General features: G+C 38.4%; 16 non-coding genes across 16 annotated transcripts; all 16 read right to left on the reverse strand.

Annotated features, from left to right (window-relative positions):
• Positions 1-1145: 1145 nt before the first annotated feature.
• Positions 1146-1218, reverse strand: TRNAR-CCU (transfer RNA arginine (anticodon CCU)). The gene has a single exon. It is a non-coding gene; the product is annotated as a tRNA-Arg (tRNA).
• A 1522-nt stretch (positions 1219-2740) lies between these two features.
• TRNAR-CCU (transfer RNA arginine (anticodon CCU)) lies at positions 2741-2813 on the reverse strand. The gene has a single exon. It is a non-coding gene; the product is annotated as a tRNA-Arg (tRNA).
• Positions 2814-4335: 1522 nt separating this feature from the next.
• Positions 4336-4408, reverse strand: TRNAR-CCU (transfer RNA arginine (anticodon CCU)). Its single transcript has one exon. It is a non-coding gene; the product is annotated as a tRNA-Arg (tRNA).
• Positions 4409-5932: 1524 nt separating this feature from the next.
• TRNAR-CCU (transfer RNA arginine (anticodon CCU)) lies at positions 5933-6005 on the reverse strand. Its single transcript has one exon. It is a non-coding gene; the product is annotated as a tRNA-Arg (tRNA).
• Positions 6006-7528: 1523 nt separating this feature from the next.
• Positions 7529-7601, reverse strand: TRNAR-CCU (transfer RNA arginine (anticodon CCU)). Its single transcript has one exon. It is a non-coding gene; the product is annotated as a tRNA-Arg (tRNA).
• Positions 7602-9122: 1521 nt separating this feature from the next.
• Positions 9123-9197, reverse strand: TRNAR-CCU (transfer RNA arginine (anticodon CCU)). The gene has a single exon. It is a non-coding gene; the product is annotated as a tRNA-Arg (tRNA).
• A 1522-nt stretch (positions 9198-10719) lies between these two features.
• Positions 10720-10792, reverse strand: TRNAR-CCU (transfer RNA arginine (anticodon CCU)). The gene has a single exon. It is a non-coding gene; the product is annotated as a tRNA-Arg (tRNA).
• A 1526-nt stretch (positions 10793-12318) lies between these two features.
• Positions 12319-12391, reverse strand: TRNAR-CCU (transfer RNA arginine (anticodon CCU)). The gene has a single exon. It is a non-coding gene; the product is annotated as a tRNA-Arg (tRNA).
• Positions 12392-13912: 1521 nt separating this feature from the next.
• TRNAR-CCU (transfer RNA arginine (anticodon CCU)) lies at positions 13913-13987 on the reverse strand. Its single transcript has one exon. It is a non-coding gene; the product is annotated as a tRNA-Arg (tRNA).
• A 1522-nt stretch (positions 13988-15509) lies between these two features.
• On the reverse strand, positions 15510-15582 carry TRNAR-CCU (transfer RNA arginine (anticodon CCU)). The gene has a single exon. It is a non-coding gene; the product is annotated as a tRNA-Arg (tRNA).
• Positions 15583-17106: 1524 nt separating this feature from the next.
• On the reverse strand, positions 17107-17179 carry TRNAR-CCU (transfer RNA arginine (anticodon CCU)). Its single transcript has one exon. It is a non-coding gene; the product is annotated as a tRNA-Arg (tRNA).
• Positions 17180-18701: 1522 nt separating this feature from the next.
• Positions 18702-18774, reverse strand: TRNAR-CCU (transfer RNA arginine (anticodon CCU)). Its single transcript has one exon. It is a non-coding gene; the product is annotated as a tRNA-Arg (tRNA).
• A 1521-nt stretch (positions 18775-20295) lies between these two features.
• TRNAR-CCU (transfer RNA arginine (anticodon CCU)) lies at positions 20296-20370 on the reverse strand. Its single transcript has one exon. It is a non-coding gene; the product is annotated as a tRNA-Arg (tRNA).
• Positions 20371-21892: 1522 nt separating this feature from the next.
• Positions 21893-21965, reverse strand: TRNAR-CCU (transfer RNA arginine (anticodon CCU)). The gene has a single exon. It is a non-coding gene; the product is annotated as a tRNA-Arg (tRNA).
• An 803-nt stretch (positions 21966-22768) lies between these two features.
• On the reverse strand, positions 22769-22841 carry TRNAQ-UUG (transfer RNA glutamine (anticodon UUG)). Its single transcript has one exon. It is a non-coding gene; the product is annotated as a tRNA-Gln (tRNA).
• A 646-nt stretch (positions 22842-23487) lies between these two features.
• Positions 23488-23560, reverse strand: TRNAR-CCU (transfer RNA arginine (anticodon CCU)). Its single transcript has one exon. It is a non-coding gene; the product is annotated as a tRNA-Arg (tRNA).
• Between the last annotated feature and the right edge of the window lie 1522 nt (positions 23561-25082).

The following is a 25082-nucleotide window of genomic DNA, read 5'->3' on the forward strand; positions in this document are numbered from 1 at the left end:
AACTGTGTCATCAGCAAAGGCAGACAATGTGCCAATCCTTTATAATTCTTCTGTAGTACTTTTCTTTCTCGTAGACAAAATTAGCACTTTAACTGCACAAATCATACAGATTTTACACTTGAAGCACTCCATGAACACTTACTTACACACCTTGCAGTTCATCTACACACACTTGAGCTCAAAACCCATTCTGTGAAGTCAAAATTCTGCAAACCTAGTACATATTCAGTGCGTGTACATAGAAGCACTTTTTAATGCCACTTAAATGCACTAGATTTTAGACTGAAGATGCAATCTAAATGACTGTGCAGTATGTACTCCACTTTTTTATTAATTAGGATTGAGAACATGATGGCTATAAGAGTATTGGAAGAGCCTGCTTCCATTCTGAATGGAAACCTGAATTATGTGACAATTGGCAAAAACAACCACGAAGGGACACGAACCTTCTATCTTCTGACCCGAAGTCAGACGCCTTATCCATTAGTCGACGCGGTCATGTGTCCTGCTGCATTTATTTTTATACTGTGGGTGGTATGCAAGGTTGGAAAATATATTATTTATAGTTATTTAGGTTTACAAACCATTGGGTTTTTTTTTCAGCTCCTTTCAATTAAATCACTTTTTTGGAATTTATATAATGAGAATGTCACCAGTACGATAAGCTATTGTTTTCATTTTTGCATTTAAACCTCTTTCTTCATGAGATTAAAGCTCAGTTTATGCTTTATTTAGCTCTGGATGTTTCCAGAAGTGGAGAGAAACTGTTTTGAAAGTAGTACAAACTGCTCCTTCCTGGCTATTCCAATTTACACACACTCAAAGGCTGTATACGTTTCATGAAACCCGGCTTGCCCTATTTAAGTAGCTGAAAGCCTTTCACCACCTCTAGGAACAACAGTTACACCAATCCAATTCAAATAATTTTTTCCAAAGGAATATCTTCTGCCGGGTCAAAAATGCATCTGACAAAGACAGGTGTTTCAAAAATCGACTTTGTAGTTTCAGAACATCAACATGACTCTGACGAGTACAGAAGTAAAATGGTACCATTTCAACGTTCCTAATACCTCATAAGCTTCTGGGAGGAAGCATGTAATAAATATATTTATTTTTCTTGAAAAGTAAGAGTGGACATTGGTTTGCACCTCAGATGGGACTCGAACCCACAATCCCTGGCTTAGGAGGCCAGTGCCTTATCCATTAGGCCACTGAGGCACAGACAAATACCAGCAATCTAGAGGCATTATTTAAATGTATTCATTCGTCCAACACTGGTGTCTGCACACAGGACATTTCTCAGTTCTCTCCATAAGTAAACTTCCCATTTTCATCCTCTTCCATCCCCGAATTTAACACTCTGTTCTGTGCTATAATGGAGACTCTGTATTTCTAGCAAGTGGAGAGAAATTGGAGGAGAACCATTTTCGAATCAACACTTCTTCTTCCATGGATGCTTTTCTCAATAAACTGGGCTTTGACAGTGGTATCAAGCCGCCCTTGTCTTCAGCAGGACACAGAAACAGGTACCAAGTCTACTAACCAAGTTCAACCACCCTCTGCAACTTAATAGACCAGTGTTTTACAAATTAGCCAACTGTGTCATCAGCAAAGGCAGACAATGTGCCAATCCTTTATAATTCTTCTGTAGTACTTTTCTTTCTCGTAGACAAAATTAGCACTTTAACTGCACAAATCATACAGATTTTACACTTGAAGCACTCCATGAACACTTACTTACACACCTTGCAGTTCATCTACACACACTTGAGCTCAAAACCCATTCTGTGAAGTCAAAATTCTGCAAACCTAGTACATATTCAGTGCGTGTACATAGAAGCACTTTTTAATGCCACTTAAATGCACTAGATTTTAGACTGAAGATGCAATCTAAATGACTGTGCAGTATGTACTCCACTTTTTTATTAATTAGGATTGAGAACATGATGGCTATAAGAGTATTGGAAGAGCCTGCTTCCATTCTGAATGGAAACCTGAATTATGTGACAATTGGCAAAAACAACCACGAAGGGACACGAACCTTCTATCTTCTGACCCGAAGTCAGACGCCTTATCCATTAGTCGACGCGGTCATGTGTCCTGCTGCATTTATTTTTATACTGTGGGTGGTATGCAAGGTTGGAAAATATATTATTTATAGTTATTTAGGTTTACAAACCATTGGGTTTTTTTTTCAGCTCCTTTCAATTAAATCACTTTTTTGGAATTTATATAATGAGAATGTCACCAGTACGATAAGCTATTGTTTTCATTTTTGCATTTAAACCTCTTTCTTCATGAGATTAAAGCTCAGTTTATGCTTTATTTAGCTCTGGATGTTTCCAGAAGTGGAGAGAAACTGTTTTGAAAGTAGTACAAACTGCTCCTTCCTGGCTATTCCAATTTACACACACTCAAAGGCTGTATACGTTTCATGAAACCCGGCTTGCCCTATTTAAGTAGCTGAAAGCCTTTCACCACCTCTAGGAACAACAGTTACACCAATCCAATTCAAATAATTTTTTCCAAAGGAATATCTTCTGCCGGGTCAAAAATGCATCTGACAAAGACAGGTGTTTCAAAAATCGACTTTGTAGTTTCAGAACATCAACATGACTCTGACGAGTACAGAAGTAAAATGGTACCATTTCAACGTTCCTAATACCTCATAAGCTTCTGGGAGGAAGCATGTAATAAATATATTTATTTTTCTTGAAAAGTAAGAGTGGACATTGGTTTGCACCTCAGATGGGACTCGAACCCACAATCCCTGGCTTAGGAGGCCAGTGCCTTATCCATTAGGCCACTGAGGCACAGACAAATACTAGCAATCTAGAGGCATTATTTAAATGAATTCATTCGTCCAACACTGGTGTCTGCACACAGGACATTTCTCAGTTCTCTCCATAAGTAAACTTCCCATTTTCATCCTCTTCCATCCCCGACTTTAACACTCAGTTGTGTGCTATAGTGGAGACTCTGTATTTCTAGCAAGTGGAGAGAAATTGGAGGAGAACCATTTTCGAATCAACACTTCTTCTTCCATGGATGCTTTTCTTAATAAACTGGGCTTTGACAGTGGTATCAAGCCGTCCTTGTCTTCAGCAGGACACAGAAACAGGCACCAAGTCTACTAACCAAGTTCAACCACACTCTGCAACTTAATAGACCAGTGCTTTACAAATTAGCCAACTGTGTCATCAGCAAAGGCAGCCAATGTGCCAATCCTTTATAATTCTTCTGTAGTACTTTTCTTTCTCGTAGGCAAAATTAGCACTTTAACTGCACAAATCATACAGATTTTACACTTGAAGCACTCCATGAACACATACTTACACACCTTGCAGTTCATCTACACACTCTTGAGCTAAAAACCCATTCTGTGAAGTCAAAATTCTGCAAACCTAGTACATATTCAGTGCGTGTACATAGAAGCACTTTTTATTGCCACTTAAATGCACTAGATTTTAGACTGAAGATGCAATCTAAATGAATGTGCAGTATGTACTCCACTTTTTTATTAATTAGGAATGAGAACATTATGGCTATAAGAGCATTGGAAGAGCCTGCTTCCATTCTGAATGGAAACCTGAATTGAGTGACAATTGGCAAAAACCGACCACGAAGGGACTGGAACCCTCTATCTTCTGATCCGAAGTCAGACGCCTTATCCATTAGTCCACGCGGTCATGTGTCCTGCTGCTTTTATTTTTATACTGTAGGTGGTATGCAAGGTTGGAAAATATATTATTTATAGTTATTTAGGTTTACAAACCATTGTGGGTTTTTTTCAGCTCCTTTCAATTAAATCACTTTTTTGGAATTTATATAATGAGAATGTCACCAGTACGATAAGCTATTGTTTTCATTTTTGCATTTAAACCTCTTTCTTCATGAGATTAAAGCTCAGTTTATGCTTTATATAGCTCTGGATGTTTCCAGAAGTGGAGACAAACTTTTTTGAAAGTAGTACAAACTGCTCCTTCCTGGATATTCCAATTTACACACACTCAAAGGTTGTATACGTTTCATGAATCCTGACTTGCCCTATTCAAGTGCCTGAAAGCCTTTCACCACCTCTAGAAACAACAGTTACACCAATCCAATTCAAATCATTTTTTCCAAAGGAATATCTTCTGCCGGGTCAAAAATGCATCTGACAAAGATAGGTCTTTAAAAATCGACTTTGTAGTTTCAGAACATCAACATGACTCTGAAGAGTACAGAAGTAAAATGGTACCATTTCAAAGTTCCTAATACCTTCTAAACATCTGAGAGGAAGCATGTAATAAATATATTTATTTTTCTGGAAAAGTAAGAGTGAACATTGGTTTGCACCTCAGACGGGACTCGAACCCACAATCGCTGGCTTAGGAGGCTAGTGCCTTATCCATTAGGCCACTGAGGCACAGATAAATGCCAGCAATCTAGAGGCATTATTTAAATGTATTCAATCGTCCTACACTGGTGTCTGCACACAGGATATTTCTCAGTTCTCTCCATAAGTAAACTTCCCATTTTCATGCTCTTCCATCCCCGACTTTAACACTCTGTTGTGTGCTATAATGGAGACTCTGTATTTCTAGCAAGTGGAGAGAAATTGGAGGAGAACCATTTTCGAATCAACACTTCTTCTTCCATGGATGCTTTTCTTAATAAACTGGGCTTTGACAGTGGTATCAAGCCGTCCTTGTCTTCAGCAGGACACAGAAACAGGTACCAAGTCTACTAACCAAGTTCAACCACACTCTGCAACTTAATAGACCAGTGCTTTACAAATTAGCCAAATGTGTCATCAGCAAAGGCAGCCAATGTGCCAATCCTTTATAATTCTTCTGTAGTACTTTTCTTTCTCGTAGGCAAAATTAGCACTTTAACTGCACAAATCATACAGATTTTACACTTGAAGCACTCCATGAACACATACTTACACACCTTGCAGTTCATCTACACACTCTTGAGCTAAAAACCCATTCTGTGAAGTCAAAATTCTGCAAACCTAGTACATATTCAGTGCGTGTACATAGAAGCACTTTTTATTGCCACTTAAATGCACTAGATTTTAGACTGAAGATGCAATCTAAATGAATGTGCAGTATGTACTCCACTTTTTTATTAATTAGGAATGAGAACATTATGGCTATAAGAGCATTGGAAGAGCCTGCTTCCATTCTGAATGGAAACCTGAATTGAGTGACAATTGGCAAAAACCGACCACGAAGGGACTGGAACCCTCTATCTTCTGATCCGAAGTCAGACGCCTTATCCATTAGTCCACGCGGTCATGTGTCCTGCTGCTTTTATTTTTATACTGTGGGTGGTATGCAAGGTTGGAAAATATATTATTTATAGTTATTTAGGTTTACAAACCATTGTTTTTTTTTTTTCAGCTCCTTTCAATTAAATCACTTTTTTGGAATTTATATAATGAGAATGTCACCAGTACGATAAGCTATTGTTTTCAATTTTGCATTTAAACCTCTTTCTTCATGAGATTAAAGCTCAGTTTATGCTTTATTTAGCTCTGGATGTTTCCAGAAGTGGAGAGAAACTGTTTTGAAAGTAGTACAAACTGCTCCTTCCTGGCTATTCCAATTTACACACACTCAAAGGCTGTATACGTTTCATGAAACCCGGCTTGCCCTATTTAAGTAGCTGAAAGCCTTTCACCACCTCTAGGAACAACAGTTACACCAATCCAATTCAAATAATTTTTTCCAAAGGAATATCTTCTGCCGGGTCAAAAATGCATCTGACAAAGACAGGTGTTTCAAAAATCGACTTTGTAGTTCCAGAACATCAACATGACTCTGACGAGTACAGAAGTAAAATGGTACCATTTCAACGTTCCTAATACCTCATAAGCTTCTGAGAGGAAGCATGTAATAAATATATTTATTTTTCTGGAAAAGTAAGAGTGGACATTGGTTTGCACCTCAGATGGGACTCAAACCCACAATCCCTGGCTTAGGAGGCCAGTGCCTTATCCATTAGGCCACTGAGGCACAGACAAATACCAGCAATCTAGAGGCATTATTTAAATGTATTCATTCGTCCAACACTGGTGTCTGCACACAGGACATTTCTCAGTTCTCTCCATAAGTAAACTTCCCATTTTCATCCTCTTCCATCCCCGAATTTAACACTCTGTTCTGTGCTATAATGGAGACTCTGTATTTCTAGCAAGTGGAGAGAAATTGGAGGAGAACCATTTTCGAATCAACACTTCTTCTTCCATGGATGCTTTTCTCAATAAACTGGGCTTTGACAGTGGTATCAAGCCGCCCTTGTCTTCAGCAGGACACAGAAACAGGTACCAAGTCTACTAACCAAGTTCAACCACCCTCTGCAACTTAATAGACCAGTGTTTTACAAATTAGCCAACTGTGTCATCAGCAAAGGCAGACAATGTGCCAATCCTTTATAATTCTTCTGTAGTACTTTTCTTTCTCGTAGACAAAATTAGCACTTTAACTGCACAAATCATACAGATTTTACACTTGAAGCACTCCATGAACACTTACTTACACACCTTGCAGTTCATCTACACACACTTGAGCTCAAAACCCATTCTGTGAAGTCAAAATTCTGCAAACCTAGTACATATTCAGTGCGTGTACATAGAAGCACTTTTTAATGCCACTTAAATGCACTAGATTTTAGACTGAAGATGCAATCTAAATGACTGTGCAGTATGTACTCCACTTTTTTATTAATTAGGATTGAGAACATGATGGCTATAAGAGTATTGGAAGAGCCTGCTTCCATTCTGAATGGAAACCTGAATTATGTGACAATTGGCAAAAAACAACCACGAAGGGACTCGAACCTTCTATCTTCTGACCCGAAGTCAGACGCCTTATCCATTAGTCCACGCGGTCATGTGTCCTGCTGCATTTATTTTTATACTGTGGGTGGTATGCAAGGTTGGAAAATATATTATTTATAGTTATTTAGGTTTACAAACCATTGGGGTTTTTTTTCAGCTCCTTTCAATTAAATCACTTTTTTGGAATTTATATAATGAGAATGTCACCAGTACGATAAGCTATTGTTTTCATTTTTGCATTTAAACCTCTTTCTTCATGAGATTAAAGCTCAGTTTATGCTTTATTTAGCTCTGGATGTTTCCAGAAGTGGAGAGAAACTGTTTTGAAAGTAGTACAAACTGCTCCTTCCTGGCTATTCCAATTTACACACACTCAAAGGCTGTATACGTTTCATGAAACCCGGCTTGCCCTATTTAAGTAGCTGAAAGCCTTTCACCACCTCTAGGAACAACAGTTACACCAATCCAATTCAAATAATTTTTTCCAAAGGAATATCTTCTGCCGGGTCAAAAATGCATCTGACAAAGACAGGTGTTTCAAAAATCGACTTTGTAGTTTCAGAACATCAACATGACTCTGACGAGTACAGAAGTAAAATGGTACCATTTCAACGTTCCTAATACCTCATAAGCTTCTGGGAGGAAGCATGTAATAAATATATTTATTTTTCTTGAAAAGTAAGAGTGGACATTGGTTTGCACCTCAGATGGGACTCGAACCCACAATCCCTGGCTTAGGAGGCCAGTGCCTTATCCATTAGGCCACTGAGGGACAGACAAATACTAGCAATCTAGAGGCATTATTTAAATGAATTCATTCGTCCAACACTGGTGTCTGCACACAGGACATTTCTCAGTTCTCTCCATAAGTAAACTTCCCATTTTCATCCTCTTCCATCCCCGAATTTAACACTCTGTTCTGTGCTATAATGGAGACTCTGTATTTCTAGCAAGTGGAGAGAAATTGGAGGAGAACCATTTTCGAATCAACACTTCTTCTTCCATGGATGCTTTTCTCAATAAACTGGGCTTTGACAGTGGTATCAAGCCGTCCTTGTCTTCAGCAGGACACAGAAACAGGTACCAAGTCTACTAACCAAGTTCAACCACACTCTGCAACTTAATAGACCAGTGCTTTACAAATTAGCCAACTGTGTCATCAGCAAAGGCAGACAATGTGCCAATCCTTTATAATTCTTCTGTAGTACTTTTCTTTCTCGTAGACAAAATTAGCACTTTAACTGCACAAATCATACAGATTTTACACTTGAAGCACTCCATGAACACTTACTTACACACCTTGCAGTTCATCTACACACACTTGAGCTCAAAACCCATTCTGTGAAGTCAAAATTCTGCAAACCTAGTACATATTCAGTGCGTGTACATAGAAGCACTTTTTAATGCCACTTAAATGCACTAGATTTTAGACTGAAGATGCAATCTAAATGACTGTGCAGTATGTACTCCACTTTTTTATTAATTAGGATTGAGAACATGATGGCTATAAGAGTATTGGAAGAGCCTGCTTCCATTCTGAATGGAAACCTGAATTATGTGACAATTGGCAAAAAACGACCACGAAGGGACTCGAACCTTCTATCTTCTGACCCGAAGTCAGACGCCTTATCCATTAGTCCACGCGGTCATGTGTCCGGCTGCATTTATTTTTATACTGTGGGTGGTATGCAAGGTTGGAAAATATATTATTTATAGTTATTTAGGTTTACAAACCATTGGGTTTTTTTTTCAGCTCCTTTCAATTAAATCACTTTTTTGGAATATATATAATGAGAATGTCACCAGTACGATAAGCTATTGTTTTCATTTTTGCATTTAAACCTCTTTCTTCATGAGATTAAAGCTCAGTTTATGCTTTATTTAGCTCTGGATGTTTCCAGAAGTGGAGAGAAACTGTTTTGAAAGTAGTACAAACTGCTCCTTCCTGGCTATTCCAATTTACACACACTCAAAGGCTGTATACGTTTCATGAAACCCGGCTTGCCCTATTTAAGTAGCTGAAAGCCTTTCACCACCTCTAGGAACAACAGTTACACCAATCCAATTCAAATAATTTTTTCCAAAGGAATATCTTCTGCCGGGTCAAAAATGCATCTGACAAAGACAGGTGTTTCAAAAATCGACTTTGTAGTTTCAGAACATCAACATGACTCTGACGAGTACAGAAGTAAAATGGTACCATTTCAACGTTCCTAATACCTCATAAGCTTCTGAGAGGAAGCATGTAATAAATATATTTATTTTTCTGGAAAAGTAAGAGTGGACATTGGTTTGCCCCTCAGATGGGACTCGAACCCACAATCCCTGGCTTAGGAGGCCAGTGCCTTATCCATTAGGCCACTGAGGCACAGACAAATACCAGCAATCTAGAGGCATTATTTACATAAATTCATTCGTCCAACACTGGTGTCTGCACACAGGACATTTCTCAGTTCTCTCCATAAGTAAACTTCCCATTTTCATCCTCTTCCATCCCCGACTTTAACACTCAGTTGTGTGCTATAGTGGAGACTCTGTATTTCTAGCAAGTGGAGAGAAATTGGAGGAGAACCATTTTCGAATCAACACTTCTTCTTCCATGGATGCTTTTCTTAATAAACTGGGCTTTGACAGTGGTATCAAGCCGTCCTTGTCTTCAGCAGGACACAGAAACAGGCACCAAGTCTACTAACCAAGTTCAACCACACTCTGCAACTTAATAGACCAGTGCTTTACAAATTAGCCAACTGTGTCATCAGCAAAGGCAGCCAATGTGCCAATCCTTTATAATTCTTCTGTAGTACTTTTCTTTCTCGTAGGCAAAATTAGCACTTTAACTGCACAAATCATACAGATTTTACACTTGAAGCACTCCATGAACACATACTTACACACCTTGCAGTTCATCTACACACTCTTGAGCTAAAAACCCATTCTGTGAAGTCAAAATTCTGCAAACCTAGTACATATTCAGTGCGTGTACATAGAAGCACTTTTTAATGCCACTTAAATGCACTAGATTTTAGACTGAAGATGCAATCTAAATGAATGTGCAGTATGTACTCCACTTTTTTATTAATTAGGAATGAGAACATTATGGCTATAAGAGCATTGGAAGAGCCTGCTTCCATTCTGAATGGAAACCTGAATTGAGTGACAATTGGCAAAAACCGACCACGAAGGGACTGGAACCCTCTATCTTCTGATCCGAAGTCAGACGCCTTATCCATTAGTCCACGCGGTCATGTGTCCTGCTGCTTTTATTTTTATACTGTAGGTGGTATGCAAGGTTGGAAAATATATTATTTATAGTTATTTAGGTTTACAAACCATTGTGGGTTTTTTTCAGCTCCTTTCAATTAAATCACTTTTTTGGAATTTATATAATGAGAATGTCACCAGTACGATAAGCTATTGTTTTCATTTTTGCATTTAAACCTCTTTCTTCATGAGATTAAAGCTCAGTTTATGCTTTATATATCTCTGGATGTTTCCAGAAGTGGAGACAAACTTTTTTGAAAGTAGTACAAACTGCTCCTTCCTGGATATTCCAATTTACACACACTCAAAGGTTGTATACGTTTCATGAATCCTGACTTGCCCTATTCAAGTGCCTGAAAGCCTTTCACCACCTCTAGAAACAACAGTTACACCAATCCAATTCAAATCATTTTTTCCAAAGGAATATCTTCTGCCGGGTCAAAAATGCATCTGACAAAGATAGGTCTTTAAAAATCGACTTTGTAGTTTCAGAACATCAACATGACTCTGAAGAGTACAGGAGTAAAATGGTACCATTTCAAAGTTCCTAATACCTCATAAACATCTGAGAGGAAGCATGTAATAAATATATTTATTTTTCTGGAAAAGTAAGAGCGAACATTGGTTTGCACCTCAGACGGGACTCGAACCCACAATCCCTGGCTTAGGAGGCTAGTGCCTTATCCATTAGGCCACTGAGGCACAGATAAATGCCAGCAATCTAGAGGCATTATTTAAATGTATTCAATCGTCCTACACTGGTGTCTGCACACAGGATATTTCTCAGTTCTCTCCATAAGTAAACTTCCCATTTTCATGCTCTTCCATCCCCGACTTTAACACTCTGTTGTGTGCTATAATGGAGACTCTGTATTTCTAGCAAGTGGAGAGAAATTGGAGGAGAACCAATTTCGAATCAACACTTCTTCTTCCATGGATGCTTTTCTTAATAAACTGGGCTTTGACAGTGGTATCAAGCCGTCCTTGTCTTCAGCAGGACACAGAAACAGGTACCAAGTCTACTAACCAAGTTCAACCACACTCTGCAACTTAATAGACCAGTGCTTTACAATTTAGCCAACTGTGTCATCAGCAAAGGCAGCCAAAGTGCCAATCCTTTATAATTCTTCTGTAGTACTTTTCTTTCTCGTAGGCAAAATTAGCACTTTAACTGCACAAATCATACAGATTTTACACTTGAAGCACTCCATGAACACATACTTACACACCTTGCAGTTCATCTACACACACTTGAGCTAAAAACCCATTCTGTGAAGTCAAAATTCTGCAACCCTAGTACATATTCAGTGCGTGTACATAGAAGCACTTTTTAATGCCACTTAAATGCACTAGATTTTAGACTGAAGATGCAATCTAAATGACTGTGCAGTATGTACTCCACTTTTTTATTAATTAGGAATGAGAACATGATGGCTATAAGAGTATTGGAAGAGCCTGCTTCCATTCTGAATGGAAACCTGAATTGTGTGACAATTGGCAAAAAACGACCACGAAGGGACTTGAACCCTCTATCTTCTGACCCGAAGTCAGACGCCTTATCCATTAGTCCATGCGGTCATGTGTTCTGCTGAATTTATTTTTATACTGTGGGTGGTATGCAAGGTTGGAAAATATATTATTTATAGTTATTTAGGTTTACAAACCATTGTTTTTTTTTATTTTCAGCTCCTTTCAATTAAATCACTTTTTTGGAATTTATATAATGAGAATGTCACCAGTACGATAAGCTATTGTTTTCAATTTTGCATTTAAACCTCTTTCTTCATGAGATTAAAGCTCAGTTTATGCTTTATTTAGCTCTGGATGTTTCCAGAAGTGGAGAGAAACTGTTTTGAAAGTAGTACAAACTGCTCCTTCCTGGCTATTCCAATTTACACACACTCAAAGGCTGTATACGTTTCATGAAACCCGGCTTGCCCTATTTAAGTAGCTGAAAGCCTTTCACCACCTCTAGGAACAACAGTTACACCAATCCAATTCAAATAATTTTTTCCAAAGGAATATCTTCTGCCGGGTCAAAAATGCATCTGACAAAGACAGGTGTTTCAAAAATCGACTTTGTAGTTCCAGAACATCAACATGACTCTGACGAGTACAGAAGTAAAATGGTACCATTTCAACGTTCCTAATACCTCATAAGCTTCTGAGAGGAAGCATGTAATAAATATATTTATTTTTCTGGAAAAGTAAGAGTGGACATTGGTTTGCACCTCAGATGGGACTCAAACCCACAATCCCTGGCTTAGGAGGCCAGCGCCTTATCCATTAGGCCACTGAGGCACAGACAAATACCAGCAATCTAGAGGCATTATTTAAATGTATTCATTCGTCCAACACTGGTGTCTGCACACAGGACATTTCTCAGTTCTCTCTATAAGTAAACTTCCCATTTTCATCCTCTTCCATCCCCGAATTTAACACTCTGTTCTGTGCTATAGTGGAGACTCTGTATTTCTAGCAAGTGGAGAGAAATTGGAGGAGAACCATTTTCGAATCAACACTTCTTCTTCCATGGATGCTTTTCTCAATAAACTGGGCTTTGACAGTGGTATCAAGCCGTCCTTGTCTTCAGCAGGACACAGAAACAGGTACCAAGTCTACTAACCAAGTTCAACCACCCTCTGCAACTTAATAGACCAGTGCTTTACAAATTAGCCAACTGTGTCATCAGCAAAGGCAGACAATGTGCCAATCCTTTATAATTCTTCTGTAGTACTTTTCTTTCTCGTAGACAAAATTAGCACTTTAACTGCACAAATCATACAGATTTTACACTTGAAGCACTCCATGAACACTTACTTACACACCTTGCAGTTCATCTACACACACTTGAGCTCAAAACCCATTCTGTGAAGTCAAAATTCTGCAAACCTAGTACATATTCAGTGCGTGTACATAGAAGCACTTTTTAATGCCACTTAAATGCACTAGATTTTAGACTGAAGATGCAATCTAAATGACTGTGCAGTATGTACTCCACTTTTTTATTAATTAGGATTGAGAACATGATGGCTATAAGAGTATTGGAAGAGCCTGCTTCCATTCTGAATGGAAACCTGAATTATGTGACAATTGGCAAAAAACGACCACGAAGGGACTCGAACCTTCTATCTTCTGACCCGAAGTCAGACGCCTTATCCATTAGTCCACGCGGTCATGTGTCCGGCTGCATTTATTTTTATACTGTGGGTGGTATGCAAGGTTGGAAAATATATTATTTATAGTTATTTAGGTTTACAAACCATTGGGGTTTTTTTTTAGCTCCTTTCAATTAAATCACTTTTTTGGAATATATATAATGAGAATGTCACCAGTACGATAAGCTATTGTTTTCATTTTTGCATTTAAACCTCTTTCTTCATGAGATTAAAGCTCAGTTTATGCTTTATTTAGCTCTGGATGTTTCCAGAAGTGGAGAGAAACTGTTTTGAAAGTAGTACAAACTGCTACTTCCTGGCTATTCCAATTTACACACACTCAAAGGCTGTATACGTTTCATGAAACCCGGCTTGCCCTATTTAAGTAGCTGAAAGCCTTTCACCACCTCTAGGAACAACAGTTACACCAATCCAATTCAAATAATTTTTTCCAAAGGAATATCTTCTGCCGGGTCAAAAATGCATCTGACAAAGACAGGTGTTTCAAAAATCGACTTTGTAGTTTCAGAACATCAACATGACTCTGACGAGTACAGAAGTAAAATGGTACCATTTCAACGTTCCTAATACCTCATAAGCTTCTGAGAGGAAGCATGTAATAAATATATTTATTTTTCTGGAAAAGTAAGAGTGGACATTGGTTTGCCCCTCAGATGGGACTCGAACCCACAATCCCTGGCTTAGGAGGCCAGTGCCTTATCCATTAGGCCACTGAGGCACAGACAAATACCAGCAATCTAGAGGCATTATTTACATAAATTCATTCGTCCAACACTGGTGTCTGCACACAGGACATTTCTCAGTTCTCTCCATAAGTAAACTTCCCATTTTCATCCTCTTCCATCCCCGACTTTAACACTCAGTTGTGTGCTATAGTGGAGACTCTGTATTTCTAGCAAGTGGAGAGAAATTGGAGGAGAACCATTTTCGAATCAACACTTCTTCTTCCATGGATGCTTTTCTTAATAAACTGGGCTTTGACAGTGGTATCAAGCCGTCCTTGTCTTCAGCAGGACACAGAAACAGGCACCAAGTCTACTAACCAAGTTCAACCACACTCTGCAACTTAATAGACCAGTGCTTTACAAATTAGCCAACTGTGTCATCAGCAAAGGCAGCCAATGTGCCAATCCTTTATAATTCTTCTGTAGTACTTTTCTTTCTCGTAGGCAAAATTAGCACTTTAACTGCACAAATCATACAGATTTTACACTTGAAGCACTCCATGAACACATACTTACACACCTTGCAGTTCATCTACACACTCTTGAGCTAAAAACCCATTCTGTGAAGTCAAAATTCTGCAAACCTAGTACATATTCAGTGCGTGTACATAGAAGCACTTTTTAATGCCACTTAAATGCACTAGATTTTAGACTGAAGATGCAATCTAAATGAATGTGCAGTATGTACTCCACTTTTTTATTAATTAGGAATGAGAACATTATGGCTATAAGAGCATTGGAAGAGCCTGCTTCCATTCTGAATGGAAACCTGAATTGAGTGACAATTGGCAAAAACCGACCACGAAGGGACTGGAACCCTCTATCTTCTGATCCGAAGTCAGACGCCTTATCCATTAGTCCACGCGGTCATGTGTCCTGCTGCTTTTATTTTTATACTGTAGGTGGTATGCAAGGTTGGAAAATATATTATTTATAGTTATTTAGGTTTACAAACCATTGTGGGTTTTTTTCAGCTCCTTTCAATTAAATCACTTTTTTGGAATTTATATAATGAGAATGTCACCAGTACGATAAGCTATTGTTTTCATTTTTGCATTTAAACCTCTTTCTTCATGAGATTAAAGCTCAGTTTATGCTTTATATATCTCTGGATGTTTCCAGAAGTGGAGACAAACTTTTTTGAAAGTAGTACAAACTGCTCCTTCCTGGATATTCCAATTTACACACACTCAAAGGTTGTATACGTTTCATGAATCCTGACTTGCCCTATTCAAGTGCCTGAAAGCCTTTCACCACCTCTAGAAACAACAGTTACACCAATCCAATTCAAATCATTTTTTCCAAAGGAATATCTTCTGCCGGGTCAAAAATGCATCTGACAAAGATAGGTCTTTAAAAATCGACTTTGTAGTTTCAGAACATCAACATGACTCTGAAGAGTACAGGAGTAAAATGGTACCATTTCAAAGTTCCTAATACCTCATAAACATCTGAGAGGAAGCATGTAATAAATATATTTATTTTTCTGGAAAAGTAAGAGCGAACATTGGTTTGCACCTCAGACGGGACTCGAACCCACAATCCCTGGCTTAGGAGGCTAGTGCCTTATCCATTAGGCCACTGAGGCACAGATAAATGCCAGCAATCTAGAGGCATTATTTAAATGTATTCAATCGTCCTACACTGGTGTCTGCACACAGGATATTTCTCAGTTCTCTCCATAAGTAAACTTCCCATTTTCATGCTCTTCCATCCCCGACTTTAACACTCTGTTGTGTGCTATAATGGAGACTCTGTATTTCTAGCAAGTGGAGAGAAATTGGAGGAGAACCATTTTCGAATCAACACTTCTTCTTCCATGGATGCTTTTCTTAATAAACTGGGCTTTGACAGTGGTATCAAGCCGTCCTTGTCTTCAGCAGGACACAGAAACAGGTACCAAGTCTACTAACCAAGTTCAACCACACTCTGCAACTTAATAGACCAGTGCTTTACAATTTAGCCAACTGTGTCATCAGCAAAGGCAGCCAAAGTGCCAATCCTTTATAATTCTTCTGTAGTACTTTTCTTTCTCGTAGGCAAAATTAGCACTTTAACTGCACAAATCATACAGATTTTACACTTGAAGCACTCCATGAACACATACTTACACACCTTGCAGTTCATCTACACACACTTGAGCTAAAAACCCATTCTGTGAAGTCAAAATTCTGCAACCCTAGTACATATTCAGTGCGTGTACATAGAAGCACTTTTTAATGCCACTTAAATGCACTAGATTTTAGACTGAAGATGCAATCTAAATGACTGTGCAGTATGTACTCCACTTTTTTATTAATTAGGAATGAGAAGATGATGGCTAAAAGAGTATTGGAAGAGCCTGCTTCCATTCTGAATGGAAACCTGAATTGTGTGACAATTGGCAAAAAACGACCACGAAGGGACTTGAACCCTCTATCTTCTGACCCGAAGTCAGACGCCTTATCCATTAGTCCATGCGGTCATGTGTTCTGCTGAATTTATTTTTATACTGTGGGTGGTATGCAAGGTTGGAAAATATATTATTTATAGTTATTTAGGTTTACAAACCATTGTTTTTTTTTTTTCAGCTCCTTTCAATTAAATCACTTTTTTGGAATTTATATAATGAGAATGTCACCAGTACGATAAGCTATTGTTTTCAATTTTGCATTTAAACCTCTTTCTTCATGAGATTAAAGCTCAGTTTATGCTTTATTTAGCTCTGGATGTTTCCAGAAGTGGAGAGAAACTGTTTTGAAAGTAGTACAAACTGCTCCTTCCTGGCTATTCCAATTTACACACACTCAAAGGCTGTATACGTTTCATGAAACCCGGCTTGCCCTATTTAAGTAGCTGAAAGCCTTTCACCACCTCTAGGAACAACAGTTACACCAATCCAATTCAAATAATTTTTTCCAAAGGAATATCTTCTGCCGGGTCAAAAATGCATCTGACAAAGACAGGTGTTTCAAAAATCGACTTTGTAGTTCCAGAACATCAACATGACTCTGACGAGTACAGAAGTAAAATGGTACCATTTCAACGTTCCTAATACCTCATAAGCTTCTGAGAGGAAGCATGTAATAAATATATTTATTTTTCTGGAAAAGTAAGAGTGGACATTGGTTTGCACCTCAGATGGGACTCAAACCCACAATCCCTGGCTTAGGAGGCCAGTGCCTTATCCATTAGGCCACTGAGGCACAGACAAATACCAGCAATCTAGAGGCATTATTTACATAAATTCATTCGTCCAACACTGGTGTCTGCACACAGGACATTTCTCAGTTCTCTCCATAAGTAAACTTCCCATTTTCATCCTCTTCCATCCCCGACTTTAACACTCAGTTGTGTGCTATAGTGGAGACTCTGTATTTCTAGCAAGTGGAGAGAAATTGGAGGAGAACCATTTTCGAATCAACACTTCTTCTTCCATGGATGCTTTTCTTAATAAACTGGGCTTTGACAGTGGTATCAAGCCGTCCTTGTCTTCAGCAGGACACAGAAACAGGCACCAAGTCTACTAACCAAGTTCAACCACACTCTGCAACTTAATAGACCAGTGCTTTACAAATTAGCCAACTGTGTCATCAGCAAAGGCAGCCAATGTGCCAATCCTTTATAATTCTTCTGTAGTACTTTTCTTTCTCGTAGGCAAAATTAGCACTTTAACTGCACAAATCATACAGATTTTACACTTGAAGCACTCCATGAACACATACTTACACACCTTGCAGTTCATCTACACACTCTTGAGCTAAAAACCCATTCTGTGAAGTCAAAATTCTGCAAACCTAGTACATATTCAGTGCGTGTACATAGAAGCACTTTTTAATGCCACTTAAATGCACTAGATTTTAGACTGAAGATGCAATCTAAATGAATGTGCAGTATGTACTCCACTTTTTTATTAATTAGGAATGAGAACATTATGGCTATAAGAGCATTGGAAGAGCCTGCTTCCATTCTGAATGGAAACCTGAATTGAGTGACAATTGGCAAAAACCGACCACGAAGGGACTGGAACCCTCTATCTTCTGATCCGAAGTCAGACGCCTTATCCATTAGTCCACGCGGTCATGTGTCCTGCTGCTTTTATTTTTATACTGTAGGTGGTATGCAAGGTTGGAAAATATATTATTTATAGTTATTTAGGTTTACAAACCATTGTGGGTTTTTTTCAGCTCCTTTCAATTAAATCACTTTTTTGGAATTTATATAATGAGAATGTCACCAGTACGATAAGCTATTGTTTTCATTTTTGCATTTAAACCTCTTTCTTCATGAGATTAAAGCTCAGTTTATGCTTTATATATCTCTGGATGTTTCCAGAAGTGGAGACAAACTTTTTTGAAAGTAGTACAAACTGCTCCTTCCTGGATATTCCAATTTACACACACTCAAAGGTTGTATACGTTTCATGAATCCTGACTTGCCCTATTCAAGTGCCTGAAAGCCTTTCACCACCTCTAGAAACAACAGTTACACCAATCCAATTCAAATCATTTTTTCCAAAGGAATATCTTCTGCCGGGTCAAAAATGCATCTGACAAAGATAGGTCTTTAAAAATCGACTTTGTAGTTTCAGAACATCAACATGACTCTGAAGAGTACAGGAGTAAAATGGTACCATTTCAAAGTTCCTAATACCTCATAAACATCTGAGAGGAAGCATGTAATAAATATATTTATTTTTCTGGAAAAGTAAGAGCGAACATTGGTTTGCACCTCAGACGGGACTCGAACCCACAATCCCTGGCTTAGGAGGCTAGTGCCTTATCCATTAGGCCACTGAGGCACAGATAAATGCCAGCAATCTAGAGGCATTATTTAAATGTATTCAATCGTCCTACACTGGTGTCTGCACACAGGATATTTCTCAGTTCTCTCCATAAGTAAACTTCCCATTTTCATGCTCTTCCATCCCCGACTTTAACACTCTGTTGTGTGCTATAATGGAGACTCTGTATTTCTAGCAAGTGGAGAGAAATTGGAGGAGAACCATTTTCGAATCAACACTTCTTCTTCCATGGATGCTTTTCTTAATAAACTGGGCTTTGACAGTGGTATCAAGCCGTCCTTGTCTTCAGCAGGACACAGAAACAGGTACCAAGTCTACTAACCAAGTTCAACCACACTCTGCAACTTAATAGACCAGTGCTTTACAATTTAGCCAACTGTGTCATCAGCAAAGGCAGCCAAAGTGCCAATCCTTTATAATTCTTCTGTAGTACTTTTCTTTCTCGTAGGCAAAATTAGCACTTTAACTGCACAAATCATACAGATTTTACACTTGAAGCACTCCATGAACACATACTTACACACCTTGCAGTTCATCTACACACACTTGAGCTAAAAACCCATTCTGTGAAGTCAAAATTCTGCAACCCTAGTACATATTCAGTGCGTGTACATAGAAGCACTTTTTAATGCCACTTAAATGCACTAGATTTTAGACTGAAGATGCAATCTAAATGACTGTGCAGTATGTACTCCACTTTTTTATTAATTAGGAATGAGAAGATGATGGCTAAAAGAGTATTGGAAGAGCCTGCTTCCATTCTGAATGGAAACCTGAATTGTGTGACAATTGGCAAAAAACGACCACGAAGGGACTTGAACCCTCTATCTTCTGACCCGAAGTCAGACGCCTTATCCATTAGTCCATGCGGTCATGTGTTCTGCTGAATTTATTTTTATACTGTGGGTGGTATGCAAGGTTGGAAAATATATTATTTATAGTTATTTAGGTTTACAAACCATTGGTTTTTTTTTTCAGCTCCTTTCAATTAAATCACTTTTTTGGAATTTATATAATGAGAATGTCACCAGTACGATAAGCTATTGTTTTCAATTTTGCATTTAAACCTCTTTCTTCATGAGATTAAAGCTCAGTTTATGCTTTATTTAGCTCTGGATGTTTCCAGAAGTGGAGAGAAACTGTTTTGAAAGTAGTACAAACTGCTCCTTCCTGGCTATTCCAATTTACACACACTCAAAGGCTGTATACGTTTCATGAAACCCGGCTTGCCCTATTTAAGTAGCTGAAAGCCTTTCACCACCTCTAGGAACAACAGTTACACCAATCCAATTCAAATAATTTTTTCCAAAGGAATATCTTCTGCCGGGTCAAAAATGCATCTGACAAAGACAGGTGTTTCAAAAATCGACTTTGTAGTTCCAGAACATCAACATGACTCTGACGAGTACAGAAGTAAAATGGTACCATTTCAACGTTCCTAATACCTCATAAGCTTCTGAGAGGAAGCATGTAATAAATATATTTATTTTTCTGGAAAAGTAAGAGTGGACATTGGTTTGCCCCTCAGATGGGACTCAAACCCACAATCCCTGGCTTAGGAGGCCAGTGCCTTATCCATTAGGCCACTGAGGCACAGACAAATACCAGCAATCTAGAGGCATTATTTAAATGTATTCATTCGTCCAACACTGGTGTCTGCACACAGGACATTTCTCAGTTCTCTCCATAAGTAAACTTCCCATTTTCATCCTCTTCCATCCCCGAATTTAACACTCTGTTCTGTGCTATAATGGAGACTCTGTATTTCTAGCAAGTGGAGAGAAATTGGAGGAGAACCATTTTCGAATCAACACTTCTTCTTCCATGGATGCTTTTCTCAATAAACTGGGCTTTGACAGTGGTATCAAGCCGCCCTTGTCTTCAGCAGGACACAGAAACAGGTACCAAGTCTACTAACCAAGTTCAACCACCCTCTGCAACTTAATAGACCAGTGTTTTACAAATTAGCCAACTGTGTCATCAGCAAAGGCAGACAATGTGCCAATCCTTTATAATTCTTCTGTAGTACTTTTCTTTCTCGTAGACAAAATTAGCACTTTAACTGCACAAATCATACAGATTTTACACTTGAAGCACTCCATGAACACTTACTTACACACCTTGCAGTTCATCTACACACACTTGAGCTCAAAACCCATTCTGTGAAGTCAAAATTCTGCAAACCTAGTACATATTCAGTGCGTGTACATAGAAGCACTTTTTAATGCCACTTAAATGCACTAGATTTTAGACTGAAGATGCAATCTAAATGACTGTGCAGTATGTACTCCACTTTTTTATTAATTAGGATTGAGAACATGATGGCTATAAGAGTATTGGAAGAGCCTGCTTCCATTCTGAATGGAAACCTGAATTATGTGACAATTGGCAAAAAACAACCACGAAGGGACTCGAACCTTCTATCTTCTGACCCGAAGTCAGACGCCTTATCCATTAGTCCACGCGGTCATGTGTCCTGCTGCATTTATTTTTATACTGTGGGTGGTATGCAAGGTTGGAAAATATATTATTTATAGTTATTTAGGTTTACAAACCATTGGGGTTTTTCTTCAGCTCCTTTCAATTAAATCACTTTTTTGGAATTTATATAATGAGAATGTCACCAGTACGATAAGCTATTGTTTTCATTTTTGCATTTAAACCTCTTTCTTTATGAGATTAAAGCTCAGTTTCTGCTTTATATAGCTCTGGATGTTTCCAGAAGTGGAGAGAAACTTTTTTGAAAGTAGTACAAACTGCTCCTTCCTGGATATTCCAATTTACACACACTCAAAGGTTGTATACGTTTCATGAATCCTGACTTGCCCTATTCAAGTGCCTGAAAGCCTTTCACCACCTCTAGAAACAACAGTTACACCAATCCAATTCAAATCATTTTTTCCAAAGGAATATCTTCTGCCGGGTCAAAAATGCATCTGACAAAGATAGGTGTTTAAAAATCGACTTTGTAGTTTCAGAACATCAACATGACTCTGAAGAGTGCAGAAGTAAAATGGTACCATTTCAAAGTTCCTAATACCTCATAAACATCTGAGAGGAAGCATGTAATAAATATATTTATTTTTCTGGAAAAGTAAGAGTGAACATTGGTTTGCACCTCAGACGGGACTCGAACCCACAATCGCTGGCTTAGGAGGCTAGTGCCTTATCCATTAGGCCACTGAGGCACAGATAAATGCCAGCAATCTAGAGGCATTATTTAAATGTATTCAATCGTCCTACACTGGTGTCTGCACACAGGATATTTCTCAGTTCTCTCCATAAGTAAACTTCCCATTTTCATGCTCTTCCATCCCCGACTTTAACACTCTGTTGTGTGCTATAATGGAGACTCTGTATTTCTAGCAAGTGGAGAGAAATTGGAGGAGAACCATTTTCGAATCAACACTTCTTCTTCCATGGATGCTTTTCTTAATAAACTGGGCTTTGACAGTGGTATCAAGCCGTCCTTGTCTTCAGCAGGACACAGAAACAGGTACCAAGTCTACTAACCAAGTTCAACCACACTCTGCAACTTAATAGACCAGTGCTTTACAATTTAGCCAACTGTGTCATCAGCAAAGGCAGCCAAAGTGCCAATCCTTTATAATTCTTCTGTAGTACTTTTCTTTCTCGTAGGCAAAATTAGCACTTTAACTGCACAAATCATACAGATTTTACACTTGAAGCACCCCATGAACACATACTTACACACCTTGCAGTTCATCTACACACACTTGAGCTAAAAACCCATTCTGTGAAGTCAAAATTCTGCAAACCTAGTACATATTCAGTGCGTGTACATAGAAGCACTTTTTAATGCCACTTAAATGCACTAGATTTTAGACTGAAGATGCAATCTAAATGAAAGTGCAGTATGTACTCCACTTTTTTATTAATTAGGAATGAGAACATTATGGCTATAAGAGCATTGGAAGAGCCTGCTTCCATTCTGAATGGAAACTTGAATTGAGTGACAATTGGCAAAAACCGACCACGAAGGGACTCGAACCCTCAATCTTCTGATCCAAAGTCAGACGCCTTATCCATTAGTCCACGCGGTCATGTGTCCTGCTGCTTTTATTTTTATACTGTAGGTGGTATGCGAGGTTGGAAAATATATTATTTATAGTTATTTAGGTTTACAAACCATTGTGGGGTTTTTTCAGCTCCTTTCAATTAAATCACTTTTTTGGAATTTATATAATGAGAATGTCACCAGTACGATAAGCTATTGTTTTCATTTTTGCATTTAAACCTCTTTCTTCATGAGATTAAAGCTCAGTTTCTGCTTTATATAGCTCTGGATGTTGCCAGAAGTGGAGAGAAACTTTTTTGAAAGTAGTACAAACTGCTCCTTCCTGGATATTCCAATTTACACACACTCAAAGGTTGTATACGTTTCATGAATCCTGACTTGCCCTATTCAAGTGCCTGAAAGCCTTTCACCACCTCTAGAAACAACAGTTACACCAATCCAATTCAAATCATTTTTTCCAAAGGAATATCTTCTGCCGGGTCAAAAATGCATCTGACAAAGATAGGTGTTTAAAAATCGACTTTGTAGTTTCAGAACATCAACATGACTCTGAAGAGTACAGAAGTAAAATGGTACCATTTCAAAGTTCCTAATACCTCATAAACATCTGAGAGGAAGCATGTAATAAATATATTTATTTTTCTGGAAAAGTAAGAGTGAACATTGGTTTGCACCTCAGACGGGACTCGAACCCACAATCGCTGGCTTAGGAGGCTAGTGCCTTATCCATTAGGCCACTGAGGCACAGATAAATGCCAGTAATCTAGAGGCATTATTTAAATGTATTCAATCGTCCTACACTGGTGTCTGCACACAGGATATTTCTCAGTTCTCTCCATAAGTAAACTTCCCATTTTCATGCTCTTCCATCCCCGACTTTAACACTCTGTTGTGTGCTATAATGGAGACTCTGTATTTCTAGCAAGTGGAGAGAAATTGGAGGAGAACCATTTTCGAATCAACACTTCTTCTTCCATGGATGCTTTTCTTAATAAACTGGGCTTTGACAGTGGTATCAAGCCGTCCTTGTCTTCAGCAGGACACAGAAACAGGTACCAAGTCTACTAACCAAGTTCAACCACACTCTGCAACTTAATAGACCAGTGCTTTACAATTTAGCCAACTGTGTCATCAGCAAAGGCAGCCAAAGTGCCAATCCTTTATAATTCTTCTGTAGTACTTTTCTTTCTCGTAGGCAAAATTAGCACTTTAACTGCACAAATCATACAGATTTTACACTTGAAGCACTCCATGAACACATACTTACACACCTTGCAGTTCATCTACACACACTTGAGCTAAAAACCCATTCTGTGAAGTCAAAATTCTGCAAACCTAGTACATATTCAGTGCGTGTACATAGAAGCACTTTTTAATGCCACTTAAATGCACTAGATTTTAGACTGAAGATGCAATCTAAATGACTGTGCAGTATGTACTCCACTTTTTTATTAATTAGGAATGAGAACATGATGGCTATAAGAGTATTGGAAGAGCCTGCTTCCATTCTGAATGGAAACCTGAATTGTGTGACAATTGGCAAAAAACGACCACGAATGGACTCGAACCCTCTATCTTCTGACCCGAAGGCAGACGCCTTATCCATTAGTCCACGCGGTCATGTGTTCTGCTGCATTTATTTTTATACTGTGGGTGGTATGCAAGGTTGGAAAATATATTATTTATAGTTATTTAGGTTTACAAACCATTGGGGGGTTTTTTCAGCTCCTTTCAATTAAATCACTTTTTTGGAATTTATATAATGAGAATGTCACCAGTACGATAAGCTATTGTTTTCATTTTTGCATTTAAACCTCTTTCTTCATGAGATTAAAGCTCAGTTTATGCTTTATTTAGCTCTGGATGTTTTCAGAAGTGGAGAGAAACTGTTTTGAAAGTAGTACAAACTGCTCCTTCCTGGCTATTCCAATTTACACACACTCAAAGGCTGTATACGTTTCATGAAACCCGGCTTGCCCTATTTAAGTAGCTGAAAGCCTTTCACCACCTCTAGGAACAACAGTTACACCAATCCAATTCAAATAATTTTTTCCAAAGGAATATCTTCTGCCGGGTCAAAAATGCATCTGACAAAGACAGGTGTTTCAAAAATCGACTTTGTAGTTCCAGAACATCAACATGACTCTGACGAGTACAGAAGTAAAATGGTACCATTTCAACGTTCCTAATACCTCATAAGCTTCTGAGAGGAAGCATGTAATAAATATATTTATTTTTCTGGAAAAGTAAGAGTGGACATTGGTTT

The sequence above is a fragment of the Lissotriton helveticus genome, chromosome 5_1, assembly GCF_964261635.1.
Source record: "Lissotriton helveticus chromosome 5_1, aLisHel1.1, whole genome shotgun sequence".
Classification (NCBI taxonomy): domain Eukaryota; kingdom Metazoa; phylum Chordata; class Amphibia; order Caudata; family Salamandridae; genus Lissotriton; species Lissotriton helveticus.